The sequence below is a fragment of the Oxyura jamaicensis genome, chromosome 20 (genome assembly GCF_011077185.1).
Source record: "Oxyura jamaicensis isolate SHBP4307 breed ruddy duck chromosome 20, BPBGC_Ojam_1.0, whole genome shotgun sequence".
NCBI lineage: Eukaryota > Metazoa > Chordata > Aves > Anseriformes > Anatidae > Oxyura > Oxyura jamaicensis.
Window position 1 is genome coordinate 10,530,021 of NC_048912.1, and position 25,582 is coordinate 10,555,602.

General features: G+C 38.3%; 1 long non-coding RNA gene across 1 annotated transcript; it reads left to right on the forward strand.

Annotated features, from left to right (window-relative positions):
* The first annotated feature begins 18,465 nt into the window (after positions 1 to 18,465).
* LOC118176813 lies at positions 18,466 to 19,443 on the forward strand. The gene is made up of 2 exons (XR_004755529.1): positions 18,466 to 18,829; positions 19,277 to 19,443. It is a non-coding gene; the product is annotated as an uncharacterized LOC118176813 (long non-coding RNA).
* The last annotated feature ends 6,139 nt before the right edge of the window (positions 19,444 to 25,582 follow it).

Below are 25,582 nucleotides of genomic sequence, written 5' to 3' on the forward strand. Positions count from 1 at the left end.
AGATGGACGGGAAACGTGAGCAATGTATGAAAACTGATGGAACCCAGCAGACTAGCCTGGACTGGTTCTATTACTAATTTGTTCAAAATGTACAAAGAAAGAATAAAGGAAGAGATAGGATACATACACTAGAAATACACTTGGGTTTTGTTTGGGGGGTCTTTTTTATTTGTTTGCTTATTTGGTTTGCATTTGAGAACAAATTGTGAAAAAGAGATGATGTGACTGGTTTAGGCTGGAGTCTACAAATCAGGTACAAAAGAGATAAATGAAACCTGCACGTTCCTGAAGGTTACTTGAATCAGATTCTACAGTGATTCTTCGCCAACAGCGGGAGGAGCTTACATTTCACTTGACATTCTCCTCTTCCTCAGAATCTTGGGGGCATCTTTTCGATTTGACACTGCCAAAGACACTGCAGGGACTCCTGCAAGGGGGACGTTCCACTTTAGATTAGTACCTCACAGTCCTACAAGCTCTGCCAAGCCAAGATCATTCACCATTCTGTCAACTGAAAATCTAAGCCATATCAAGAATCTATCACACAGGTATCTCTTTAGGAAAGTGCTGCCACAAAGGCACTGAGAGTATCAAGTTACTGCATATATCATTTTCCATAACTACTAATTTTAGAGTGTGAAACGGCCTATGTATCTATCTGAGAGAGAGAGCGCTTGTGCACATATGTGTATATATAAGGTTTAGGCTGAGTTTATTAGCAAGGAGATTTCTGCAGAAGAGGAGTGCATTTTTCCTGCATGCCATCCATGCCTGGAGATGCCAGCAATGTCACTGGAAATTCTAGACAAAGACCAGACTCTGGTGACACAGTTTAGAGGTACTAGAAGAGAAGGATTAATCCTTTCATTTAATGTAGTAGAGAACATTTGCTTCATTCTTTGTTAGCCTTCTTTTCCTCTGGGAAGTGATGTGGAAAAGGGCAGTGGATACAGCCAAGTGAGTGCCTGTGTTTACATTTGTAGCTGTTCTTGGGCACACACAGCAATAAATTACTCTAATTTAAAGAGAGGCCTTCTGACAGCTTTAAAATTATGATCTAGCTCTACAAAGGAAACATATGAACACAATGCTTCCCATGTAAAATCAGCCAAAACTTCATCTCTTTTTGCAGATTCTGCCTTTTATAGCTATGCATGGATCCTTATACGGCTTGGGAATGAAGAGGAATTTGTCTGCATTTCTAGCTGTCCCAGAGTTTGCTTGCTGTTTTGTTGTTATTGTTTGTTTGTTTAAAATTTTGCAGTTGTGTCAGTAGATATCAGCTCCTTGCAATGATGGCCTTCTGCATGGATATCAAACACTTTTTAAACGTTATCTGACTAAACCTTCAAGGGAAGTATTACTGCTGTAGAGCAAAGGAACATTAGAAGGGTCTAAGGAGGAGTAAAGGAAGAGCACCAAGATACTAGCAGAAGAAAGGGAGGTCATAGACAATCTGCTCATGAAACCCTGCCTTAGTACAGACTGAAAGCCAAGACTTGTGTGTTCCCAGAAAGCACTCAGCTCATTGGCTATTGCAAATGAACTTCTCTCTCTTCCTCATGCTAGTATATAGCAAGCACTGTATATTCAGATGCAGACAAAATGTCCCAAGCAAAGGTGAAAAAGCAACAGAATATGCAGAGGAAGGAAGGTTTCCCTCACTGTCTTGTTTTCTTTTTCAACTCCAACTGGTAGTTTTAACAAGAGTCCCAAACAGGCCACAAGCCATGTAGGACTTTAGGGTACCACCTCAGAAACGAATCTTAGAAACAGATTTCTGAAACAAAATCAACCTTGCAAGTAATTCTGAGTTTTGGCATCAAAAGAAGGAAAAGAGCTGTTAGATAGATATTAAAGTTCCAGTGCCCAGGAATGGAGTGACTCAGGAAGAAACTTTCAGAGAACCCTGTTTTACACCTCACCATAGATGCTTAATCCTTAATGGTAAGTCTCACTTGTATGCTTTCTCACAGCTTTCTCATTACAATGAAAAACAGACGCTCATTAATTTACAAAGTGACACCCAAGATGTCTCTATACTACTTAGTGAGAAATACTTCCAAATACACATTTGGTATAAATTTAATAAGACAAATATTGTTAGATTTTCAAAAATTTCCTATAAAAATACGGAATTAAATTTTGAAGTGACTCACAGTTTATCTCTGAGTACACAGCCTGAGGTGACTTGAAAGTCCCTTCTTTTCACAAAATGCCTAATTTCTATTTTCTGAAAATCAGGCCTAGAAAAATTGTGGAAAAGTGAGCATACACAAATGGAAACATATTAAAATAGCAGTAACTTCTGAACATGTTTGCTACTGGGTAGTTAATATTGTAATAAACCTGATTAGACTGCTCATTGGAACACTGCTGCCAAATGTAAAAGGAAGATCTAATGCTGCTTGTATACGATTCAGGCCAGGGTCTTCCAGACTGCACAGGTATGTGAACAACACATTTGGTTGCAAGCACTGAGGATGCACAAGCAAAAGTCTTGGTGTGCAAATTAGTCACTGGGAGAGCCATTTTGTTCCTTTTGCTTTCCCACACCCCTGGCATGTCAGTACTGGCTCCTCAGTTCTCCTGAGTGATTGCCAGTACCCACTGAGCATCCTACCAGGTAATTCCCCCAAGCTTCCTTGAAAAAACTGAAATAGCAGAATGATTCTTTGGGGTCCTTATTTTAATACAATAATGGTTATTTAGCATCCAAGTGATCGATATCCCCATGACAGAAGAGAGAATGTTTGTTTACTACCAATTGCACTATCCTCTCTGAGGGAAACTTCTCACTGAACTATTGTTAAAAGTGCATATTTCTGTCTTGAATCCCCTGACCTCTGCAGATTTACTGCTTATGCATCAGTGAGAACAGGTGTGTCTACACTGGAGAGCTAGAAAAGAATTAAGAAAACAAGCATGTCCTTTACAACAATGCTAAGGAACAAAGATGTCTCATGAGCAGACTTTGATTTTGAAGCTCCAGGTCTCTGTGCTGGGTAGTCTATGAGAAGACGGAAACCATGTCCTTTTTAATGGTGGTTCCCTCCAGCTTTTAGAACACATTCAGCAGTTCCACCCTGGACTTATAACAGAGGAATATCTCAGTTAAAATGATGTAGAATCCCATCATTTTTGACATGAGGAGATGTCAAAATGATGGGCTTCTCATTTTGACATGAAGAGATCTCCTCTGATGGAAGACAGTGCTTAAGAGTCACTCTCTTCTAGTTCTTTTCTTGGATAACTCTGGGAGTTTCTGAGCCATCAGGACACAAATATGTTGCCACTAACATCTTCTAAACCAGTGGCACATTAGTGCTCAGTTCCACCACTGCTACTATGTCTTACCCCAAACTGACATATAATGGCCTTTCCCTAAATGTGCAAACATAATGAATCTTGGATATTACCTGATTCTTGGAAACATTGCATTGATCTTCCTCCTTCCTTTTCTCAGGATGACAGCACTGCCTGTGTCTGGATCCAGCCCATAGTAAGGCAGCACTTCCAAATCTGACCTCCTTTTCCCAACCAACACCTTGTAATGCCCAGGTATTAGCGTTCTTCCCTTTACTGCTTGACGGAGCCCGACGTGCAGACCACCAATCAAACACACCTTCTATTCAAAACCCAGTGTTCCATCATACTGAGGGGAAGTAATACAGCAAACAGCAGCAGTGTCTGTCAACTCCAGTAAAACTGCAGCTTGTTGTACTATATCTCCTTATTGCATTTCCTCCTAATGTGGGATTGGTGGGTTATGGCTTGCTAAAATCTTTCTGTAATGGAACATTCAGTTTCTTTGTAGCTCTCAGTTTTGTTTGCATGTAACACAGCTTGTTTTTCTTAATTTTCTCACTGGAGACTAGGATGCTGAAAAATACATGCCAATCAAATGACCTACATTTCTTAAGAAAGAAAATCCTAGGGGTGAAGTGCAAAGCTCCAGTCTAATTAGCAGACTTACGTATCTTTGTCATAATGCTCCAAAAGGATGGGGGGGAAATGAAGCCCTTGTTTCTTGCCTCTGTCTAGACAGTGGCATTGAAGCTTTTCCAAAAGCCTGATCCATAGCAGCCTCTTCACCGACATTTAGTTGAACAAGCAAGTTGCCATGGCCCTGTCAGTTTTTCCCCTGAGATGTAAGAATTATATATATAAAAAAAAGGAAAAAAAAAAAAAAAAAAAAAAAAAGGTGTTTGTTCAACATGCTGCACCAGGCATATGGCTTAGATGCAGCTAAAGCTACAACAAACACAGCAAGTTGCTCCACAGATCAGAACTCCCTGCTTTACAGTGCTACCTGCACATTAACTGTACATAGACACACACATAGAGCCCCAAAACATGATCCAAATCTTAAAACTATATACTAGTCTCCTACTGCAGGCAGTGTATCAGCAAAATGGTCTTCCATCCTTAGATATTGATAAGACCATTGGGAAATGTCTTTTTTTATATGCATATGGATGCCCGAAAGACTCAGGCATCCCCCAATGCTTGTATCCGGGCAATGCAGCCAGCCATATGACACTCACAAACACACTCCAAGTATGGAGCTAAACTGAAGGATGTGCTGCTGTTCTCAGCATCTATAATTATCACAGTTGTAGTTCTTGTCGTCACCCACATAGGTGTATTATCATCTAATATGAAGTTGAAAGAACCTTAACTCTTACTAAATGATTGGAGCGGCAGGTGACAGAGACCCAGAGCTGTTATTTCTGAGAGCAGTGAGCCTAGAATCTCTGATTCAGCCCCTTCCTAGCTGCTGTTTTCCACGTCTGTCTTGGGCTCTAATTTGTATTACAAAGTCTCTCTTTGCTTTGGCGTATTCCTCATTATTAAAAGTCCTGATTTATATAATTCATGCCAGCAAAACACTTATCGATACTAGCTGAAACTTTACTTACGCACAAAGAATGAGACTGAGTTCAAAATACACAATTCCTCAGTGAATGTTTTAGCTTGAAGTTTCAGTTTGAATGTTTTAGTTTGTCAGTGAATGATTTAGTTTGAAGCCAGTCACACCAATTTACATGTTTATTAGTACTTTTACCTCCTGGCTGTTGCTGGACATTGGATAGGATCAAACAGAGATATTGAGCTAGAATTTAAGGTATCTCTGTTTTCATTTTTAACCACCTTCCTCATGTCAGATGAACTGAGGGTTTTAGCAAGAACACTTCAATTATATATTCAAAATATGCATAAAAGAATATAAAGCAGGGAAATAAATTTTGTATTATTGTTGTTATCTTTGTATTGCATTGGCATCCAGGAATGTGGGCCTCACTTTTGGTACAAAGCCCTAAAATGCTTGAGGAGATTTACGGCATGAAATATAATCAGGATGCTACCTGAAATAAAATTGTCAGTGTTTTTAATGTATATAGGCATAAAACATTTAACTTGTGTAATTCACTGGTTACTGTGTCTCCCAGGGCTGGCATCAGGTTTGACATTCTAGTGACAAAATTAGCCTTTGTAAGTCCCTTCAGGCCTGACCTTTGAAAGAAAACATTTATAAGCCATATTAGTTATTGCAGTCGCATTAGAAAATAGCTTTCCATGCTACTAATTACAAAAAGTATTGTGTCCATACCAGAGCAAACAAAAAAACTCATCTGAACAGGCTGAGAATACTTATATTTGTGCCTGTTCAGTTCCAGTGCTCTGTAGCAGATGTAAAGCAGCTGTGCTTTTCTGCTTGTGCGCCAAGAACGTGACTAGAATGGTTTAACCAGAGAAACCCAGCTTCCCCCTCCATATTTTCCCTTCCTCTTGGCACTGCCTTTTCATTCTTCTGCTCAATTGTTCCTTTAATCCATGAAAGCAGTGCAGTGACGAAGGCTCTTTCATGTAGATTTCATTCACGTTGGCAATGCCCTTGATCTCTTCTACTCCCTTCCTGAGGCACATCATAGTTGTGGGTTTTGCTCTCTCACTGTTGATCTTCTGTGTGGTACAGGCTGTTGGGAAGTGTTTTGTGGCCCGTGGTGTGGTACAAACAGAAGAGGAAGTCTGAAGACTCTTCCAGACTGCTGGGTTTGCAAAGGATTGAAGGGGATGTAACCAGACCGATGCTTTTCTGCAGTGACAGCTGTGTTAAAATCTGCCTGGGGGGAATTTACAGAGCAGGTCCAGAAACTGCTAAGATGAACAGAGCTCAGTTGGGCCTATAGCCCCTTATCCTTCTGATCTGTACCAGACCTGCTCCATGCAGAATAATTCAAGTTAAACCGCTCAGAGAGCAGCTAACCCAAGATCTTCTGCAAGCCTGGTACCTTACTCTACAGGAATTCGTTTCAGAATTCTCCACTCTATAGCAAGCATCCTCTCAATGGCATCAAGGCACGCTTCTGGCATGTTCAGGCACATCCACGAGTATGCTAGGTCTTCTGCTCTAAGAGTCCATCTCCTAACTAGTTTCTGTCTCTGATGTCTCATGTTTTGTGTTTCCACTGCCTGCTTAAAGCATGGGGTCAAGCTGCATTCAAGAGGTCGAAGCTACCTTTAAGAATGCATTCTATATCCAGTCTGTGTACACTTCTAAGAGAATTTAGGGGAGCATTTCCTGCAATGTGGAGTAACTAACATCAGTGCTGATGTCCACAGATCCTACTATTCTGTTTACCTCTTTTCCTTTTTCATGTTCTCATTAATGCAATAACTTGCTTTAATTTCAACAAATGCAAAATAATTAATTATTTGAATCAACAAAATCAGCAGGGCTGTTGCAAAACATTTTGATGCCCAGCCAGGCTGTCAGTTCTGTCTCCTTCCAGATTAAACTGTGAGGGATGGACTGGATTCAGTGGAAGAGCATGTAAGGATTTTATGGCTGACCCCACTGACAACAGATATTTAAAATAATATTCTTGATTCTATCAGAGTTTTTGCCATAATTATCTCATCCTTCTTATCAGTACTATTTTGATATGTGTGTTCTTTAGACCACTGTGGATATTGTACCTCATGTAATGTTTTGGAATGAAAATACACTCAAATGCACTATTTGCATCTGCAAATACTATGTTTCCATGTGCAAATGACAACAAATCCAAGAACTATAAGCATAAGTGACAGTGCAGAAAAAAATATTCTGCTGTTAATCAGATACTAGATTTGATTCTTCATTGAAAATATAGCTCTGTGATGTCTGCCAGAAATTTGCCATTTAATTTCCAGCACCACAGCTGAAGACTTTTGGCAGCTCAAAGAAGAAAGTAACATGGGAATAAGAGGCAAATAAAAATAAATTTGAAATGAAAAAGAAAAAAGACCAAGCATAACCACTTTTCTGTTCTTTGAAGTTTTCCAAGTAATATTTTATAAACAGTTGTAAAAATCCCATTATTTGCTTTCTTCTCTTGGTAGGGGCATTAGTGAAGAAACTGTGTGGAATTTAAAACTAAGAGTGTCAACTTTGAAAAATATAAAAGATTTTGAAGGAAAAGTCAAGATCTCAACTATAAATCCATGAGAGCCTTCTGTAAAAGATGAAGTCAATCACAATGGAGCTTGACAAGCTCAGAATTCCAGAACTATTTAAATCCAACCCACACTTAGGAAACAACTGTGAATATAGCTCATATTTCTATAGTGAACTGAAGCAATTGTCAAGCCACTGTTTTGGTAAATCTGAAATCAAATGAGAAGTCTTGGTTCTGCTATTAGTCAAATTCAGTTTTGCAATTGTTTCTCCTTTATGTGGGAATATCTGTGTAGAAGAGGGCAAAGCTTAACTGTATGTTGACTTGGTTTCACTTTCTCTCAACAGAGGAACATCAGTTAAGAATCTTGTCCACTGTATTTAGACTTAATCTCTCTGCAGAGGATCCCCCAAGTGTCACTTATCCTTCATAATTAATATTTTAAAACTAGTTCAATTCCCATTTAAATGCCAGATAAACGTCCCTCTTCTACAGCCAGACATTTCAGTAGTATCAGTTGTGGCTGCTTGTTTTGGGATCTGAAGAGGAAGCAAACTCAGCTGAAAATCTGATTTCTAATATATATTTTTTTCCAACTATCATGAAAAGGGGTATGAGAAAACCTGATTCAAGGCATCAAACAAACCATTAAATAAACTCAAAAATAAACTCAAAAAATTAACCCATGCAAATATAAATTATATTTTTTTCAAAGCTATCAAAGGAAATAAAACTGGCTATAGTCAGAGAACATTCGCCGTTGCAAAATACATTTTGCTATGTTTATTTGCAGCTAACTGCACAAGGCACAGGGCGTTCAGAACTGAAAGCATGCAGCTTGGCATCAGTTGCCAGTAGAACACACCAAAGCCATATTTTCCAGGAACAGCAATTTAAATACAATGATAATCAAGTATGTGTGGGTGTCTGTGACTCTTCACTTGCATCCAGCCTACAGAACTGGCACAGATAATCAAATTGCGTGCTGCATGATGGCAACGGCTTGTTAGCGCACACAGGTCATTGCTGCATGACTTGCTAGATGCATTAGGAGATTGCCTTGCTTCTTTCTAAAGGACTGCATAGTGGCTGTCAGTATTCATTGCATGTTAGCTGAACTAATAGCTTCAGGTAATAGCTTAAACGCTGTAAGCAATCAGAGGCTATTTCGCAGTGTGCTAGAGATATCCCAAGATGACACCGCAGCAAACCCTAAACGCAGTGCCTCAGTTTGCTCCTCTGTGGCATTTCATCAATATTGTTGGGCCCAGAAGGAGGACAGAAGGGCTGTTTTGTTCTGTTTCTAAAGCTTAGTTATGCTGTTACAAATAGCAGTGGACATCACTTTTCTCTACATCACAAATTTGCTGTGGGGTTTAATTTACTGTTTTTTTGCAAAGAACTATGAGATACTGGATAAAAGGCATTACAGAAATGGAAAGCTTTAGAAGGGGCAAACACAGAAGATTTCATTCTGAATGCAAACTCAAAGCTCTTCATGCTGCTGCCTTTTTAAAAGATAGCAAAAGACAACTCAGCAAGCCTGGCCAAACATGAAGCCTTCTCCTGATTCTGCAATGCTTAACATCTCTTTCATGAGACACACACAGCCTGTCTAGACGATCACACCAGGAGAAGTCATAGAACTATGAGGGACTTGATTAAAACTCGCTGCCCCAAATAGCACGAGAGCTATAAGCAGAGGCTTGAGAGCACCTACGCAAGGTGTGCTGTCTGCAAGTGCCTGCGTCAGTGCCACAGACAGACAAGTGAGGGGAAAGCCAAAGAAACAGAATGCTTCTGTAAACCTTCTAGACTACCTGGAAATATACAATCAAAAGCAGTACCCAACACAAACAAGATGCATGTGGGTCAGCTAGCTCAAACAATGGTTTCAGCAGAGGTCAAAATTAAGCCTTTGTGGATTTCTGGTACTTTGTATGCTAGTTCTTCACAGTTTCATCCTGTGTTTGGTTTTCCTTTTTTGTTAGTGCTGCTGTAAAACAGGTGAGATTTTCTTGGATTAGCCTGTTTTTTTTTTTTTGTTTGTTTGTTTGTTTTTTGTTTACTTTTACTCAGTTGCTTAAATGTGGAAATAGAAACCTGTAGGCATTAATGTGTGCTTAGCTGCTTAAAAACTAATAATAATTCTGATATTTAGATGCCAAGGAATACTTTATAAATGAATAGAGGTGTTCAAAACAAATTTGAAATTATTTTCCCAGAATATTTTAACTAGACTATGGAGTATACCCACATAGCATACCTGGAACAAAATTGTACCAGGGGCTTTGAATACTGACAATTTTCATTTAAACTTTGCACCTGCAGAAGCCAAGAGTGATTAGTTTCTTTACAGCGTGCAACAGCACTGCCTCTCCTTAACAATTAAGTTTGGTGCTTGAGTTTGTCTCTAAATGCTTAAAAAGGGGCTCCATGGAAACACATGGAGCCCTCTAAGATAGCTTTGTAGAAGTTAGGAGGAGTCTAAGAAGAAAGCTGTTTGGGAGTATTGATATTACAAGTACAGTAAAAAAAGAAGGTGGAATATGTGCTGGGAAAACGTTGTGGAATTTAAATGAATCCTATAAATAACATTTACAGCATACACATCTGTACAAAGGCAGAAGGAACAGGGAGAAATAGATCTTTGTAATTCGGCTTAGTTGTCACAGTGTTACTAGGTATAGCCATCATTCAGCTGCAATGGTATAGGCTTGGATTCCTCTACCCTTATTTCCAAACAATTACATATTTCCTAGATCACATGGAAGACCAGCATAAACAAATCTCTAAATTTTTAAAGGCACAGGAAACCTAAGCATTTTTAAGAGTGATTTCTTTAGCTCTATTTTTCATATAGTTCCCAGAAATCCTGAATAAATATCATTCAAGGTCCAAAGAAAGGAACATATAACCTAAGAACTTCTCTACAATTGGCCAAAAGGAGCCCTCAACAGCTGACACCAGCTATGCTGAATGAAGATCATGCATATGAGAAAAGCAACTACAAAAACTCTTCCTAAACAGAAAATAATCTATAAAAGGAGATAACCAGTTTGGGATTACTATACTGCTTTTTATACAACAGTTTTTTTATACAACAGTTGTTGTATACTTTGCAAAACAAAGTATTCAGAGAAGCAATATTCTGGTTTCACACTGAAGCATTCCTTTCCTGTAGGACACAGCAGGCTGGATGTCATTTCCTAACTTACTGCTCTCCTTTGAATCTAGTTCCTCCTTTTTTGCATATTCATTTTGTTTCCATCCCTTTCCATGTTCTTACATCTTTCATTGCAACACAAATGCAGATCCCCCAAACCTCTGCACATAAACAATGTCCATCTGATGCAGCCGCATGGGTGCAGCTGGTTCCAAAACACAACAGCAAACTTCATACTTCTCAGCATAAGTTCACATCAGCAAATCTGCCTTTCACTCAGGAATTTTACTTTTCCATGCTCATTTGTTGTCGTGTTGATGACAACAGTTTCAGAAGTACAGTATGTTTATCAGAAAGATGAATATTCAATTAATATTGCTTTAGGCAGTTTTCACTAAAAATCAAGGCTTACAAATCTCTCCACACAGATAATAAGCCCCTTTAGAAGGATGTTTCAGCAGTATTTCCCTTCCCCTGCAAGACCTTGCCTTGCTCATTTAGAACTTGACTAGAACTTTATTTACAGACAGTCTAAACTAGATACATAAGGAATGGGAAGCTAAAATGCTGATCCTTTTGATCTGTCATCACAGTTTTCTAAACATTCATTCTAAAGCAGTTTGGTACCAATAACTGTTTGAGCCACCTTAAAATAGTCAGTCAGTGTAAAAGCAGATATGTATTTACAAATGGTATCTAAACAAACACACACACAGAGCTCCCACAATAGGAGTACAAACCCCAGGCATTTGAGAGTTCAGTGTCTCTCCATTACGCCTTTGTACATTTTCAATTAGGAAAAGAGATGAGGTTTCTAATCAAAATCTTAAATTCACTGCATTTTTAATTTTAGTCCTAAACAGCAACCTGATGGGTCATGCCAGAAGGGCAAAAATAAGCAGATGCGTATTCATTTATGTCCAGATCTTCACTGATATCTCATTTTTCTTGTCATTATGTAGCAGAACAGCTTTGCTGGAACAAGAAGCCATTGGGTTAATTAAGTGAGAGCACAAATGTCTTTTAAGTGGAGCCCTCTTCTTGAAGGCTTCCTATCTGTGGCTGATAATGTGTCCAACTCACCACAACAATTACCCTTTCAGAGGGGCGAATGTTTCTGAATATCTGCTGCAGTGCAGCAGAAACTAAACATGTCAAAACAATCTTCTTTGGTATTTCAGAAAAGTGTAAATGTCTGTCTGAATCATTTGGAGAAGTAACCTCACCAGTGATGTACAGACATCATTAAATATTTAGTGGGAACTTAAATTTTGTTTAATCTTTTATGAACTCCTTTACAAGATATTAGACTGGAGTTCTGCCATTTGTTTAATTAAGAATTGATTAAACTTTGTTTTTTCTCCTAATTTTAAGGGTGCCCATTCTCAAATCTCAGATGTTCACAGCCTCAGAAATCTTCTCCATCTTTTTCATAAGCTTAGAAGCATTTCCTGAGCACAAGAGGAGTAACACAGAGCAAATCACAGGATAATAAAATAGCAGGAAGGGCATCATCACTACTAGTTAAGAGTTCATGAGAAACTTTTTCTACATTTGCAAAACTTCAATTAGAATGCACTCATTTCCTAAGCGGGTCAATGCTTACAGCTTTTCACAATTAACAAATGTTTTAGGTAATGCTTAACATAAAAAGTAATGAAGAAAATAAGCCTTATTTGGAAACCATGGGGAGCACATGGAGAGCCCTCAATACAAATTATGTATCTAAATGAGATTTAATTCTATTTTGATATTGACAGCTGAAGACAAACATGTCTGTTATATCTAAGTATGCTTTAGGGCTTGATAAAAATATGTGAAAATGTCATCTGATAACCAAGCTGTATACATGCCACACTGAAACCAACAGATGAAACCTAGATACACCCAGACATTTAAGGTCATTCTCTCTCAGTCTTAATATTTGGAGCTATCACATTAGCAGCAGAGAAAAAGATGAGAATGCTCTATGTGGGCAACACATTGCTGCCACTGGAGACTACAGACATTTTAGTTGCAGAAGAAGCATGGAGAAAACTTCTGGTGCATCCTGTAAGTGCAGAAAGTCCTGTAAAAATCCTATTAAGATAACTCAAACAGAAGCTGTCTTGCCTGGGAGTCCCAAGTTATACCCATGAATACACAGAAAGTGAAATTAAATAATGTAGTCTATGTGTTTACCAAGTGACTCACCGACTAATACATGAGTAAAATCTTGTCTTTTCTAAAATTAGTTGGGAGTTTTGTCACTGAATTCAATGGAATGTGAATTTCATTCACTGTACCCAATTATCTGGCTAGAAATAGAAATACTAAAATAGCTAGATGCATTTGAATGATGAACCTGTGCCCTGTAATGAATCAAGAGGTCTTTCTGAGTTAAGGTAAGCATCTATGTGCTCTGTTTAAGAATGCCGGTGTGCAAGTCTCCTCATGTGTGGCACTTACAACTCATTACCAGGTGTATCCATGTACAACAGCCCCTATATTCACACAGTTCTGTTTGAAAACCAATAGAGGTTAGAGGCCTCACCAGTGCACAGGGCAAGGCTCAGGAGAACTCAAAGCATTCTTAACCTCACGCTGAATTGCAAGATTGAGCCAAAATTGCACCAGCCACTGCCACAATAAAAGTGTTTTAAAATCTGGTCAGTGGACATCCACTAGCTTTCAAACTCTGCCATAGGTTTCCTTTGACCTGTTGTAAGCCATGCCTTGTTTTGCACCTCCATTTCTTAGTCTGTAAAATGAAGATTCAATTTCTAGGGAGACTGTTCTTGTACAACTGGTCAAATGTCGGCGTTGAACTAGTGATCTTCTGGGTTTGCCGAACGCCCCGTTGGAGTCCAGGACCCCAACGTGTCAGGTAGGGAAACAATTTTTCAGACAAATAGTCAAGCTAGTTTCATCAGTGCAGAGGTATCCTGATAAGGATTCTTAATTTAATGGAGCTCCTGCAAATAAACAAGCTTAATGAAGATTACTCTCTTCCTGGAATTCATCTTGCTGCTCCAATTTAATGCTATCACTTGCATAAGAGGCTATGACAAAGTCTCTGAAAAAAAAAAAAATATGCAAATTCAGACACTTCAAAGGCTTTCATTTTAATTGTGTAGAATGCAGAACAGAACAAGAGCAACTCCACTAAAAATGGAAAAAGCATAAGAGAGGAAACTGATCTATTTGCATCGTTTCTTTCAGCTCTTTCAGAATTACTCAAACACAAGAGTTCTCCAAACTACCAGTTCCTCTGAATCAATCCAGTTCTCCTGACAGGTTTGCTGAGCTGCATGGAATGTCCATTGAACAGCAACAGCAACAAAAAAGACCTCACAATACTCTCTAAATTTCAGTTTTATTGCAAATGTTGAGTCCTGCGTAGATTTGCTGAAGTTTGTAAATATTATGATCCAACTTTGGATCACTTTCAACTGAATCTGTGACCAGTTTTAAATGGCTTGAGGTCCATTTTCAAACAAACCTGGGCTGAATTGTGGCTTGGCATTCCAACAAACTAAGCTTAGTGGTTTTGATATAATTTTGCCTAGAATTTGGGGGTTCTTTTGAATCAGAGATGAGCTCAAGATGAAAAAATCAGATCTGGGCCAGGAGTTGAGGGTATTTAGATCCCAAGATGTGGTTCTGGCCCAGTTCTAAATGGTCTCAAAACCACAGCTCAAATCAAAACTGAAAAAGAAAAAAAGCACATATAAAGCCTGCCAACTAAGGAAACCAAATTTTACTCAACTCCTTTGGTTTAATGTTTTGCCTGATTACAGTGGATGATTTAGGCCATTCTGCATGCGCTAATTTATATCTTAGTCTCTCACAAGAACATAGCATTGTGCAATGAGTTTGTATCAGATGAAAATTTCTTAAATGAGTACAAAATAAATGTGTAGAACATCACTTTATTTTTGTTTTACTACATCTGAATTGGTTGCAGATAGGAATTCTTTTGTATTTATTTAGCAAGCCATTTTATCTCTGCAAGTAAGTTCAACGCCACGAGTAGCACTATGAGTAAGTCATTCCATAATGCTGGAACAGTTTGGCAAGGAACTGCAATGTTAGAGAATTACAGGTTTTTATAAAAAAAACTACACTAGCAATAAACCTTTAAACTCAGGTAAAACTTGTAGAAACTCTGGTCAAATTGCTCAAGGATGGATGACAACAGTCCTCAAGTCACTGGTGTAAATGTTTCTTAGTGCTCTCTGGGAACAGTTTCATGTGGAAGTTGGAATACAGAAAACTGAAAAGAACTGATCAAAAAGAACAGCATTGGCCAGAACATATCTCCAGGCTTTCAAAAACTTTACCAATAGTTGGTTTTTGTCTATTAATAACAGAAAATAAATAAAATAAAATCAAGCAAAAATACTGCAGCTGATTAATTAGCATTACAGGTTACCTATCAATTGAATTCTACTTTATAAGACTTCCTCAGCTAGCTATCAATGAACCACCCAGAATTTACTGCAGCCTGATAACCCCTCATGTTTTTTTACTCTACATTTTAGAGACATGTTTTAATCTGAGCAAAATTGATAGTTTTGTAATGTTGAAAGCATAATTCTCTCAAATAGCTAACAGCTACAGACATATTTTATAGACTTGAGATTATAAATGGCTCTTAATTGCTGTACAACATTTAAAACTTACTAAAATGGGGACTGTATGCCTGAAGCAAGGTAATATACAGCACATACATTTTTGCTCTAAAGCCAGTGCTATCTTAAGCACAGGATCTGGGACCCTGTGGTATCCCAACCCTCTGTTCACAAAGAAATCTATATCCCAGACTGTGTCCCAGAGCACACGAGGATGGTAAATCTTCTGATTGTGTGTGCACATGGTTCACAAGACCACCCAGAATTTAAGGTGTCCTATTCTTAAACCATCTCTTCCTCATCTGTGCTGCAGAAATGTTCTTCCCTGTGATGTTCAGCTAATCCTTTTGAGATATCATACATTACAGGACAACAGCTTTGTGATTAACATTTAAATTCCAATGGAATTTTGTTCAGTTTTTAGCCTCAGTTTTCCATATAGTTTTGGAAAAGTTACTCAGTCATCTACCTTTTGCCTCGGGTCCTAGCTTGATCTGATTTAAGTCTAAGTTTTAATATATTATACTCAAACAAGCATTAATCAAAAGAGGTAGGTGTCTAAATAACTTTGAGAAACCAAACCATAATCTGTGTTCTGTTGTTCTTGTTTTGTTTGTTTGTTTTTAATTGGCTTTGTTCAGCTTCTGGTTATTAAACAGAATAAACCTTTTTGGACTAATTCTTTGTAGAACCTACCACAGCATAATTTGATCTTGGGTCTCTGCTTCTGATAATAATCTAAAACAAACCAAGTAAGTTTTACAATGAACTGTGAAGAGACTCAAATTAAAAGCACGGTCTTTCTTTTATCCAGAAATATTTTACGTGTAATTTTCTAATATTCTTATAGCACCAATATAGCAGCAACTTCTGAGACACTTGACAGGAATCTAGAGATGAAATTTATCCTGACTGTAAGCACTTTGGAAACACGGATGTCCTGCTGCATATTTGTCAATGCACACTTTGTTTTGACTTAGGGCTTAATTTGCTTCTGCTTTCTGCTCTTCGATGCTCAGGTGTAGCTCACACTGAATAAGATCACACCTATAAAAAAGGAAACTGATCTCTTTTCAGTATTCAGAAATATTTTAGGTTCTAAACTGCCTCAGTGGTTAATACTTATCGAACAGCTCAGAAAAAAAATCATCATGGAAAAGGAGAAAGACTTCCCTGTATGGCTTCAGACCCTAGATTATCTTCTTTTACAGAGCATGCTTGTATAAATATTTGTTTAAAAGACATGAAAGGCTGCAATTACTGAATTTATTTTTTTTTTTTTAAAAAAAAAAAAGCCTATGTTTTACCAAAACATTATAAGACAATGACATTGTTCTATTTGGTATGAAAATTATGAAAATTCATCCTTTGGATGGTGAAAAGCAGCTCAAACACCTTTTCTTTTAATTTACAGGTGCTTCCATGAGGAATAGGCCCCAGTTATTTAAGCCTTTCTGATCGGTCTGTCAAGTTGAATCAGAAACAAAAAGGTAAAAAGTAGTATCAGGATCCCTTAATCTGTCCAGTTAGTTCCTATATAGTGTTTTAGCATCTCATTTCAACAGAATCCTTACAGAGTGGAAGAGATTTCAATAAAAAAATAAATAAGTGCAGGTATGAAAAAGATTCATGAGTATCTATAATTAAAGCCACATGCAGGAGAACTAGAGCACAGCGTTCTTGTGCTTCCTTCCAATAATACTTATAACCTTAAGGATATTATCTCGGTCAGGGGTCTGTAGAGCAGGACAAAAGAATATCCACATCCCAAACCCCTTGAAAGTTTGTCTTTGGCAGGGTAAGACAGGGGAGTGATCTTCAACATTATTTTGCACTCAGGGTGTGGGCTTACAAAGATACAAGAAACTAAAAGCCAAGCCTTGTGCTTTCATGAAGGAAGAATTCAGATCTGAAAAAAAAAAAAAAAAAAAAAAAAAAAAAAGTTTAAAAACAACAGCCTACAGCACAACACGAAGAATTTGGAACTCTTTTTAACAAAGTTCTGGGAAGCTTTGCTGTATTTATAGTTTGTGGTTTTGCCTGAACAGTACATCTGCAAACCATGTAAGATTCAGCTACACCTGCTAGCTTTCCATGCCCTTATGTTTTTAACTTTGTATGAAATACTTCGATCAGTTCTGCAGCACTACCTATACTTCCAATAAATATTTCAGTACAGGCAGCCACAAGAACAAATCAATCACTTTATATAGCCTCAGTCTGTGAATACGTTTTGGAAAAAACATTTGTAAGAGTCAAGGGTGACTTCTCAGGTGTTAATGTTCCATCTCTGATCTGCAACTGGGAAACCTTCATATCCTGAAAAAAAAACAGGGAGACTTGGACTGCAATTTCAGAAGCTGTTGAGCATGAACTCCTGAAAAACAAGTCTTCTCAGGGCCTCTCAGAATTGGCACTCGGTAATTGAAAAAAAAAAAAAAAATATATAAATATATATATAAAAAAAAAATCTTTACCATTTTAAAGTCTTGACCAATAGAACAAAAACACCATTCATTATAGTCAACCTTCATGATAAATGCCACAACATTTAGAGAATGGATTATACTGAACATCTGGAACAAATGGTATTTAGGTGGGCCAGTTCCAAAATGTTACTTCCTTCTACAGTTTCCCATCACTATCACTTCACTGTTACTGCTGCTTGAGAGAGTTTTGTTTTTCACCTCAAAGGAACTACCCACTAGAAACTAGACAAACCAGACATTCATTTCAGATAGACCACATTCTCTGCTACTAATAATATAAGCTGTGTTCAGAACAGTGTTCTCCTGAATTCTCATTTGTTTTTTTTCCTTATTTCACCTCTGCTTCTCGGCATGCTGTTGCCCTAGTGCTTCGGTAAAGACATGGCCTCATTAAAGACAATGGTAAATGTCACCGACATCAGTAAAACAAAGAGATAATCTCTTCCGAGAGAATGGTACTGCCTAAAAACAGCAAATAGGAAGAAACATGGGAAAGATAAATGTATCTGAATAGGAATTTTTGAAAACAGATAACCTTGTGTGGTGCAAAACAGACATGAATATTGTGTTTTTTTCTGAAAGATTTATGTTGAGCCAAATAAAGGATATGCAAAAAGGGAGACAAAACATAGTCCTATGGCCAACAAATACTATGCCTTAAAAAAAGTATAAATAAATAAATAATAATAATAATAATTAAAAAAAAAAAAAAAAAAAACATAAGAAGGAGAAACTGTTGAAATGGATGAAAATTCAAATACCTAGGAGAGCAGAGATTAATAAATAGGAAAAGAGTAAACCAGGATTTATTCTTTTCTTCATGACTTACGTATTTAAGTATTAATAAAATTGAAGATTTACTTATTTTTTAAACTGAGAGTTCATGGGGAGAGAAAATCCAGCAGTTGAAGACCTCCAAAGCCTGATGCAGCTGTAGCAGCTCTGATGTGATAAGGAAGCTTAGCACGCAGACAAAACGCCATTCCCTTCAGAGGGGCCTTTGCATGTTCTCAAGATCCTTCCTAAGACCCAGTCAAGTGAAACCGCCCTCCTTCAAGGGCTGCTAACAGTCAGCAGCGGGCTCTCGTACCTGCCAAGGGTGCCACCGCGTGGACAGTGAGTAATTACTCTCCTAATTAGCCCAGGCTGTGTTCTGAGCTACAGCAGTACTCAGCTAAACTAAGCGACACGCAGCTTAAATTTTGTATTTTACAGTTTGGCTGACTGTATTTGAAGTTATTTTAATGACCAATCCTTTAATTCATTCTCAGCTTTGCAGTCTGGAATTTCACAGGAGATTAGTGGAGTAATACAAAGTAATATAAAATGGATTTTATGTACTATGACCAGGTTCAATATCTTTTTTTTTATCTCAGCAGAGATAATCTTCAGAGAGGACAGACAGGCCATGAGTTAGGTGCTAAAATAGATGCGAGTTCATTTCTCTACTCTGGGCAAATCACATATGTTCTCTGGTTCAGGCTAAGATGGGGATAGCAACACTCTGTCCTACTGCCTTTATATGTGAGAATAAAAGGTTTCTCTGATGCTATTTTAATATAGGTCATGTCAGTGATGGAGAGATATAAAGATTCGCAATGCAAAAGAGTAAAGGTATGAATCAGAGAAAATAACATAGAATTCAACTAACCTAGCATCCATTCAGCTATTTTTGCAAAGGACTGGTGCCCTGTATCTGGAAGGATAAGGAAAAGGAAGAAACAAACAAAAAAGTGCTGGAAGAAGTCACATCTAAAGAAGAGTAGAACCATCTGAACCCCCTGAGATGTAAGCAATGAAGGAAAATATATTGAGTGACAAAGCAAGAATTTCTCAAACTAAACTTCAGATTTGAGGACTGGATGTCATTTGCCTACTGTCCAGGGCAAACTGCATACATACAGTCATTTTTCCCAGGGGGGGGAAAGGCTGTTTTTTCCACCAGCACTTAGAAGGAGCTCAGTCCTTCAGACATCTCTTTTGGGATGGACAGTGGTCTATATAGGGGACTCAAGGGCTTAACCCAGGAAAGACAGTGGAGTGAAAGGCAGCAACTACAAAACTTCTATAGGGAAATGGTATCCCATGGTTTGTAGTTGCCTTCCTGATGCTTACGATTGAGGATGCAAATTGCTAAGTATGGCTTGAGTCAGCATAAAATAAACTTCAGTATTATCAGTCTGAAAAATACATATTTGATCAATCACATACAGCAAGGGCTTTTTGTAATGAATGTTACTGTAGTGATCTTTCAAAAGACCTGTTCTCCTTTTCAAACACCTGCAGGAGAGCCAAATTTCCAAAAAGGTTTCATGCTATCTAATTAAGTCAGCATTTACTGACGTGCTGTCTTAAAAATCTGGAAGCTTATGTGGGTTCTTTGTTTGAATTCTGGCCATGAAGTACCATATTTTTATGGCTCAGATACAGTGGGAACAGCACAGCTATCCATTTCTTCTACTTTCTGATTATTGCCTAAAAGCATTGTGTCCTTGTTACTTTAGATGTGTGTTTAAATGGATCTAACGTGCCTATTTCGAGTTGTGCAATTTCCTTTTGGAAGTGGATCATGTCACCAAAACTCTGAACATCACGTCTTCGTGTTATCCCAGCCCTTCTTCTGTTACCAATACAAGGACATGGTTAATATTTAGTTGCATCAATGTTTTCCATTCCTGCTCTTTCTACATATTATGGAGATATTTATTGGACAAGGACAAAAGATGCTTATTCACAAATCTGGCTCAAGAATTTGAACTACAAAGAGAAATATAGCTCTGTACATTCAAAAAATGAATTGGAAAAATGCCCTGGCTTTCTTTCCATTTCTAAAACTCTCTTTGTTTCATTATCTCTGCACTTTTAGTGTCGGAAGTTCATGGCCTATCAATCAATGAAGTATGAAGAGTAACTATTAAGGACATATTTATGTGAGAACCATGTGTAGTTCTTGGCATCATGTGTAGCCTTAGCCTCCCTTTGAGCCCACTCACTTCTCTGCTGAGCATTTTATTCTTAAAAGAATGGTCTACTGTCAAATAAGTCATTTAACCATTGACAGAATGCCTGCTTCTCTGATTTTAAATTTGTAATCTGTGTAGGAATAATTATTTGCTTCAGGAACTTATGTGGGCAGATGGCTTTATCCAATGAATTGTTAATGGAGACTGAATTTTAAGCACAAAAGTCAGCAGAGATATACCAGAGCTTGTTTATTCCTAAAATGAGTGGTAGAACCTTTGGATCTACAGCAGCCTTACTCACAGGACAAGGGATTCTTGCAGCTCAAAGTTTCATTCAAGATTACCACAATTTCCATTAGAAATGCAAAGTGCATTTTAAATAAGTTTGGCCATAAATTCCAAGAAGGGTACATTTTCAAGACTGGCATATGATTAGCTGATTTTTTAACTCAGAAGAGACTGGAAGGAGGGAAGACAAATTTCAGATCTAAATGGGAAGGAAAGAAGGAACTAAGTTACCAGAAAGAGATTCAGGAGATCTAGTTTCACATTTCCTGGATGATCTAAAGAAATCCATGAATTATTTTTCCTTTCATAATCCCTGAACTCCCTGTTTTACTCTTTGTCTGTTTTTTTTATGAAGGTTAATTAAATCACAAAGGCAAGAATTGTTTCTTACATAGGGGCACAGCACACCTGTAGGCATTCCTTGCCCTTATACGAAGTAAAAAATGGTAACAGATGTAAAAATAGATCCCTCTTTCCTCCCATGTTTGACTATTCTGAACTTTGTGATGTTTTATTTCTGTATTTATGTTTGGCAATTGCCACTGAGATTTTAAATACTGAAAGTTTGGGGACTTCTCATTCCATGAGAAGACTTCTCATTCCATGAGAAGAGCAAAGAAGAAAAATGCAACAGGGACTGAAGCAGATGATGCATAGCATGAAGACAGAATGGGAAACAATGGAAAAAAATAAGAGTTCAGAAAAGTTGTTGATGAACAAAGGAGGGAAGAAAACTGTGAAACACAAAAATAAGAATGGATTATTTTATTTTATTTTATTTTAAGACAGGAGCCGGAATGATACGTAGAGAATCAAAGAATTGATATCTGGAAAAAAAAAAAATAGAGGTATAGGGTCATCAAGGAATCTTCATCTTTAATTTTAACTGCATTGATGTGTCATACGCATTTGGCTTTCACAAGAAACAGTATTGTCTTTCATGGGAACTAAAATCTGAAATGTAGAAGACTTTCCAACATTTTTAGTATTTTGCCATTTTCCTCTACAAAAATGAGATATGAGAGGAAAGCATAAGGCCAAGCATAGCACCCCTTATCACAAATATCACTGTGACCCACAGTCTCTGAATCAGAATTTCAGAATCTACTGCCCAATACCAAGCAGCTTTGCACTCCTCAGGCAGTTCTTGATGGCATAGCATCTGACAGTACATAAGTGCAACACATGTAACTCGCAATGTCAATGTCCCAGTAGACTTTATAGACTTTAAATATTTTGTAAATCTTATCTTTTAAAGAATTTCAAGTCTTTCCTTCCATAAATATGGAAGTATTAAGTATTATTTAGCTTTGCTTTCTTTTTTTTCCCCTTTGTTTTACCTCCACGGCACAAATCCTCCTGCCTCATACTCTGCAGCTCTGCCATTTACTTAGACTGCAGCACTCTTTTGCAAGACTGGAACAATGCAATGCATTAGGAAAGAGAGAAGACGGAAAAATAGGGAAAATGAAACCAGCAACAAAGCTGTGTCACCTCCTGTGATTACAAGAGGCAGAAGATCAAATATTATTTTTAACAGCAGCAAACTCAGAACCAGACTTGATAGCTGCAAATTGTAGGGAGTGCTCAGCGCATCAATGTGCGGCAACACGCAGAAATTAATCCACGAAAAAGCCGCTAAGTGGGGGGTGGGGGGAACCCACCAGAGTGATAATGTATCACGGAGAGCTGTCAGTCTAAACGAAAGTACTGGAGCAATTAGCAGACACAGTACTAAGCGCTGTGCCACTTTCCCTGTTTTAATTGTACTTCATCTTAGTCAGAAGCTAAAGTCAAACTGAACTCTGTTGGATATGGCAGAACTGACTCATTTTGAAGAATACAATGGTCTAACAGTTACCTTCTACTTTTCTAACAAAATAAGGAGTAGGAGTTTTGAGAAAGAACTGGGAGTAGTGGCAGCCTGGAAAATTTTGCTCAGAACAGTATTCATTTTCTAAAGGCAATCCCTATAAAAATCTACAAAGTGCTTCACATTACTCCCTATCGAAGGCTTTCTTTACATTTACCTCACGTAAGACTCTAATGAGAACCCAGCCGTTACTGTGGACTGGGTGCTGAATCACCAGTACTTTTCTGGTACCCTTTCCTTGCTGGCTGGGAAATCACCCAGCCTCCCATCCCCCTCTGGGTCCCTGGACAGCAAACTCTTCGGAGAGTGAGGCATGGACCCAATGACACCACCGCTGGGGCTAACAGGGAGTCTTAGGGAGGTCCAAAAGTTGACAAGGGTTTTTTTCTGGCATGAAAGCAGCAGCACAAGTAAGTCCTTTAGAGCTCAGCAGGCAAGCAACTGGAAGCACTAACCGTGCATTTTAGCAAGTAGGTGCCTAAGTCCTTCCCCATTTCTATCCTCATTGCACTCGGCTTGCTCTCATGACTCGCATGAGGGATGTTTTGGTGGTGATACACATGCTTTTGTCTTCCAGGTTTATTTTTCTCCCCCTTAAAAGAAAGGGCCCAGAATGGGACAGCAAGCTCAAACCTTACTCCCCTCTCTTTATGCCAGGATCTGGTTGACAGTCTTAGTCTCTGTGTTTTAAAATAAAACTACCATGGCTAGTTGCTGAAATGGCCTGTGACCTGAATGGCTACACTTACTCACAAATCCCCTCTTTTCTCAGTAGCACTTATCCCAAAATATGCAGTAGGAAATGAAAGGGGGCTGAGCCTCTGCACACCCTTTGTACTTTGTTGGAGACATACGAAAAACAGAACTGTAACCTCGCCAGAAATGGATGGTCAAGTCAGCCAGCTATGAAAATACAGCAGTCAGCCTGTCCTAGCACATCCCAAAGTGAGCAGCCAGGAAAAAAAAAAAAAAAAAAAAAAAAAAAAAGTTCATTGCCACAGTTGGATGAAGTGTTCAGTAATGAGACATTACATTGTTCTGGGGGTTGCAAATGTTGTGAGACAGAGCTGTTTACTTCATTGTACCTACCACTGGGCATCCTGGCATTTTGTCCTGCCTGTGGGTTTCTTTAGAGGAATAGATGTGACATGCAAACTAAGCTGAATTGTTCTGAGGAGCAGGATTCAATTCCATATATTTAGAGGAGTTCCTCAGCAAAGTGTTTTTCCCAAAAGGTATCATTTTGATGAGGGGATAGTTTTTACTGTTGTCATGTGACACTGATTTGTTGCAATTTTTAAATCAAAGCTTAACAATTCGTCTTCTTGACACTACATTCTACTGTTTTTTTTTTGTTTGGTTGGTTGGTTTTTTCCTTTTTTAAGTTTTCAATGAGCTTTAATAACAGAGGAGTAAAGAGAAAAGAAAGAAATTTTTGGCACTCTCTCAATTCTCACACAAAAACAGTAATTGTTTTGGCATCCAGAGACGTGAGCTCTGTGCTCAAAGATGTTTTCACTTAGATGCTTTCACTTGCACAAAGGTAGCAGAACTACCATTAGCTGCAGCAGGTGAAAAAAGGTACTAATATAAGACCTTTCTCTGAATGGCTACTAAGTATGTAGTTAACATTAAATATTTACATATATGTGATAATGTTTGCTCAGGAATATCACAAATAAGAGTGACCAAGAATGAAGAGCCAGAACTTGGCATGGCTGCTATGAAGTCCAATGAGTTTATGGGTGCTATGAAGCCCAATGAGTTTATATCTTCTGAATATTAAACCATTCTTGCTATCTTTGACTTCATATTTCTTTGTCATTAACAGAGCTCATTGTTTGACTAGACCAATAATCTCATCACATACTAAGTTGAACAATGTAGATTGTAGGCTACCATTCACCCCGCTCTGTATGTAAAGTAGCAGTGCCACACAGGATCAGAGGTAGCTTTCCACCTGTAAGCATTGGAAACTAGTTTTAGAGTTGTGGTTTGATTGTTTTGGGTTTTGATTTTGGTGTTGGTTGGTTGGTTGGTTGTTTTCCATGACTCTGCATGCTTATACTAAGGAGTTTGTGGTATTTGTGCACCTAGATTAAGAGCAGACATCTTCTCTAGTCTTAGAGTGAGAACTACTCAGCCCAGCACAAGTGCAATGAACACAGGAGGGACTGTGAAGAGGGACTGCATATGGAGGGATTAGATGAAGTACAACATTCTGTCTTCATGTTATGAGGACATGGGAAACCAGCACACCTACCATAGCACACAGCCAACACTTCATCCAAGGAGAACACCTCTGCTCAGTTTCTGCCCACTGGAGACACATAACTGTGGGGCTGTGCTTCTGAGTCATTCCCTGGCACAACCCCCTCCTCACTTGGCTGTGTGGCACATTCCTGTCTAACAACTGTGTATCTGCTTATGAAGAACAGCTGTGTTTCAGCTTTGCAAAGACTTTGCACTGCCTCAGTACCCTTGGGAGTACTGTGTCTTGAAGGAGGCAGGGCTTCTGTTTAACACACATTGTCCCGGCAGAACAAAGAAGCTGCAGCGCTGACAAAGACAAACCAAAGTCCTATAGAAAAGCAACGTGGCTAGAACTCTTGTCCACACAGCTGTATTCTAACCGCCTGCCTGCCATCAGTCCTCTGTATAATTCTTGGATCATTACTTCATCCTTATGTGCTATTTAGGATGCAAGTTCTTCAGGGCAAAGACTTACTTCAGTTTTATATTTCA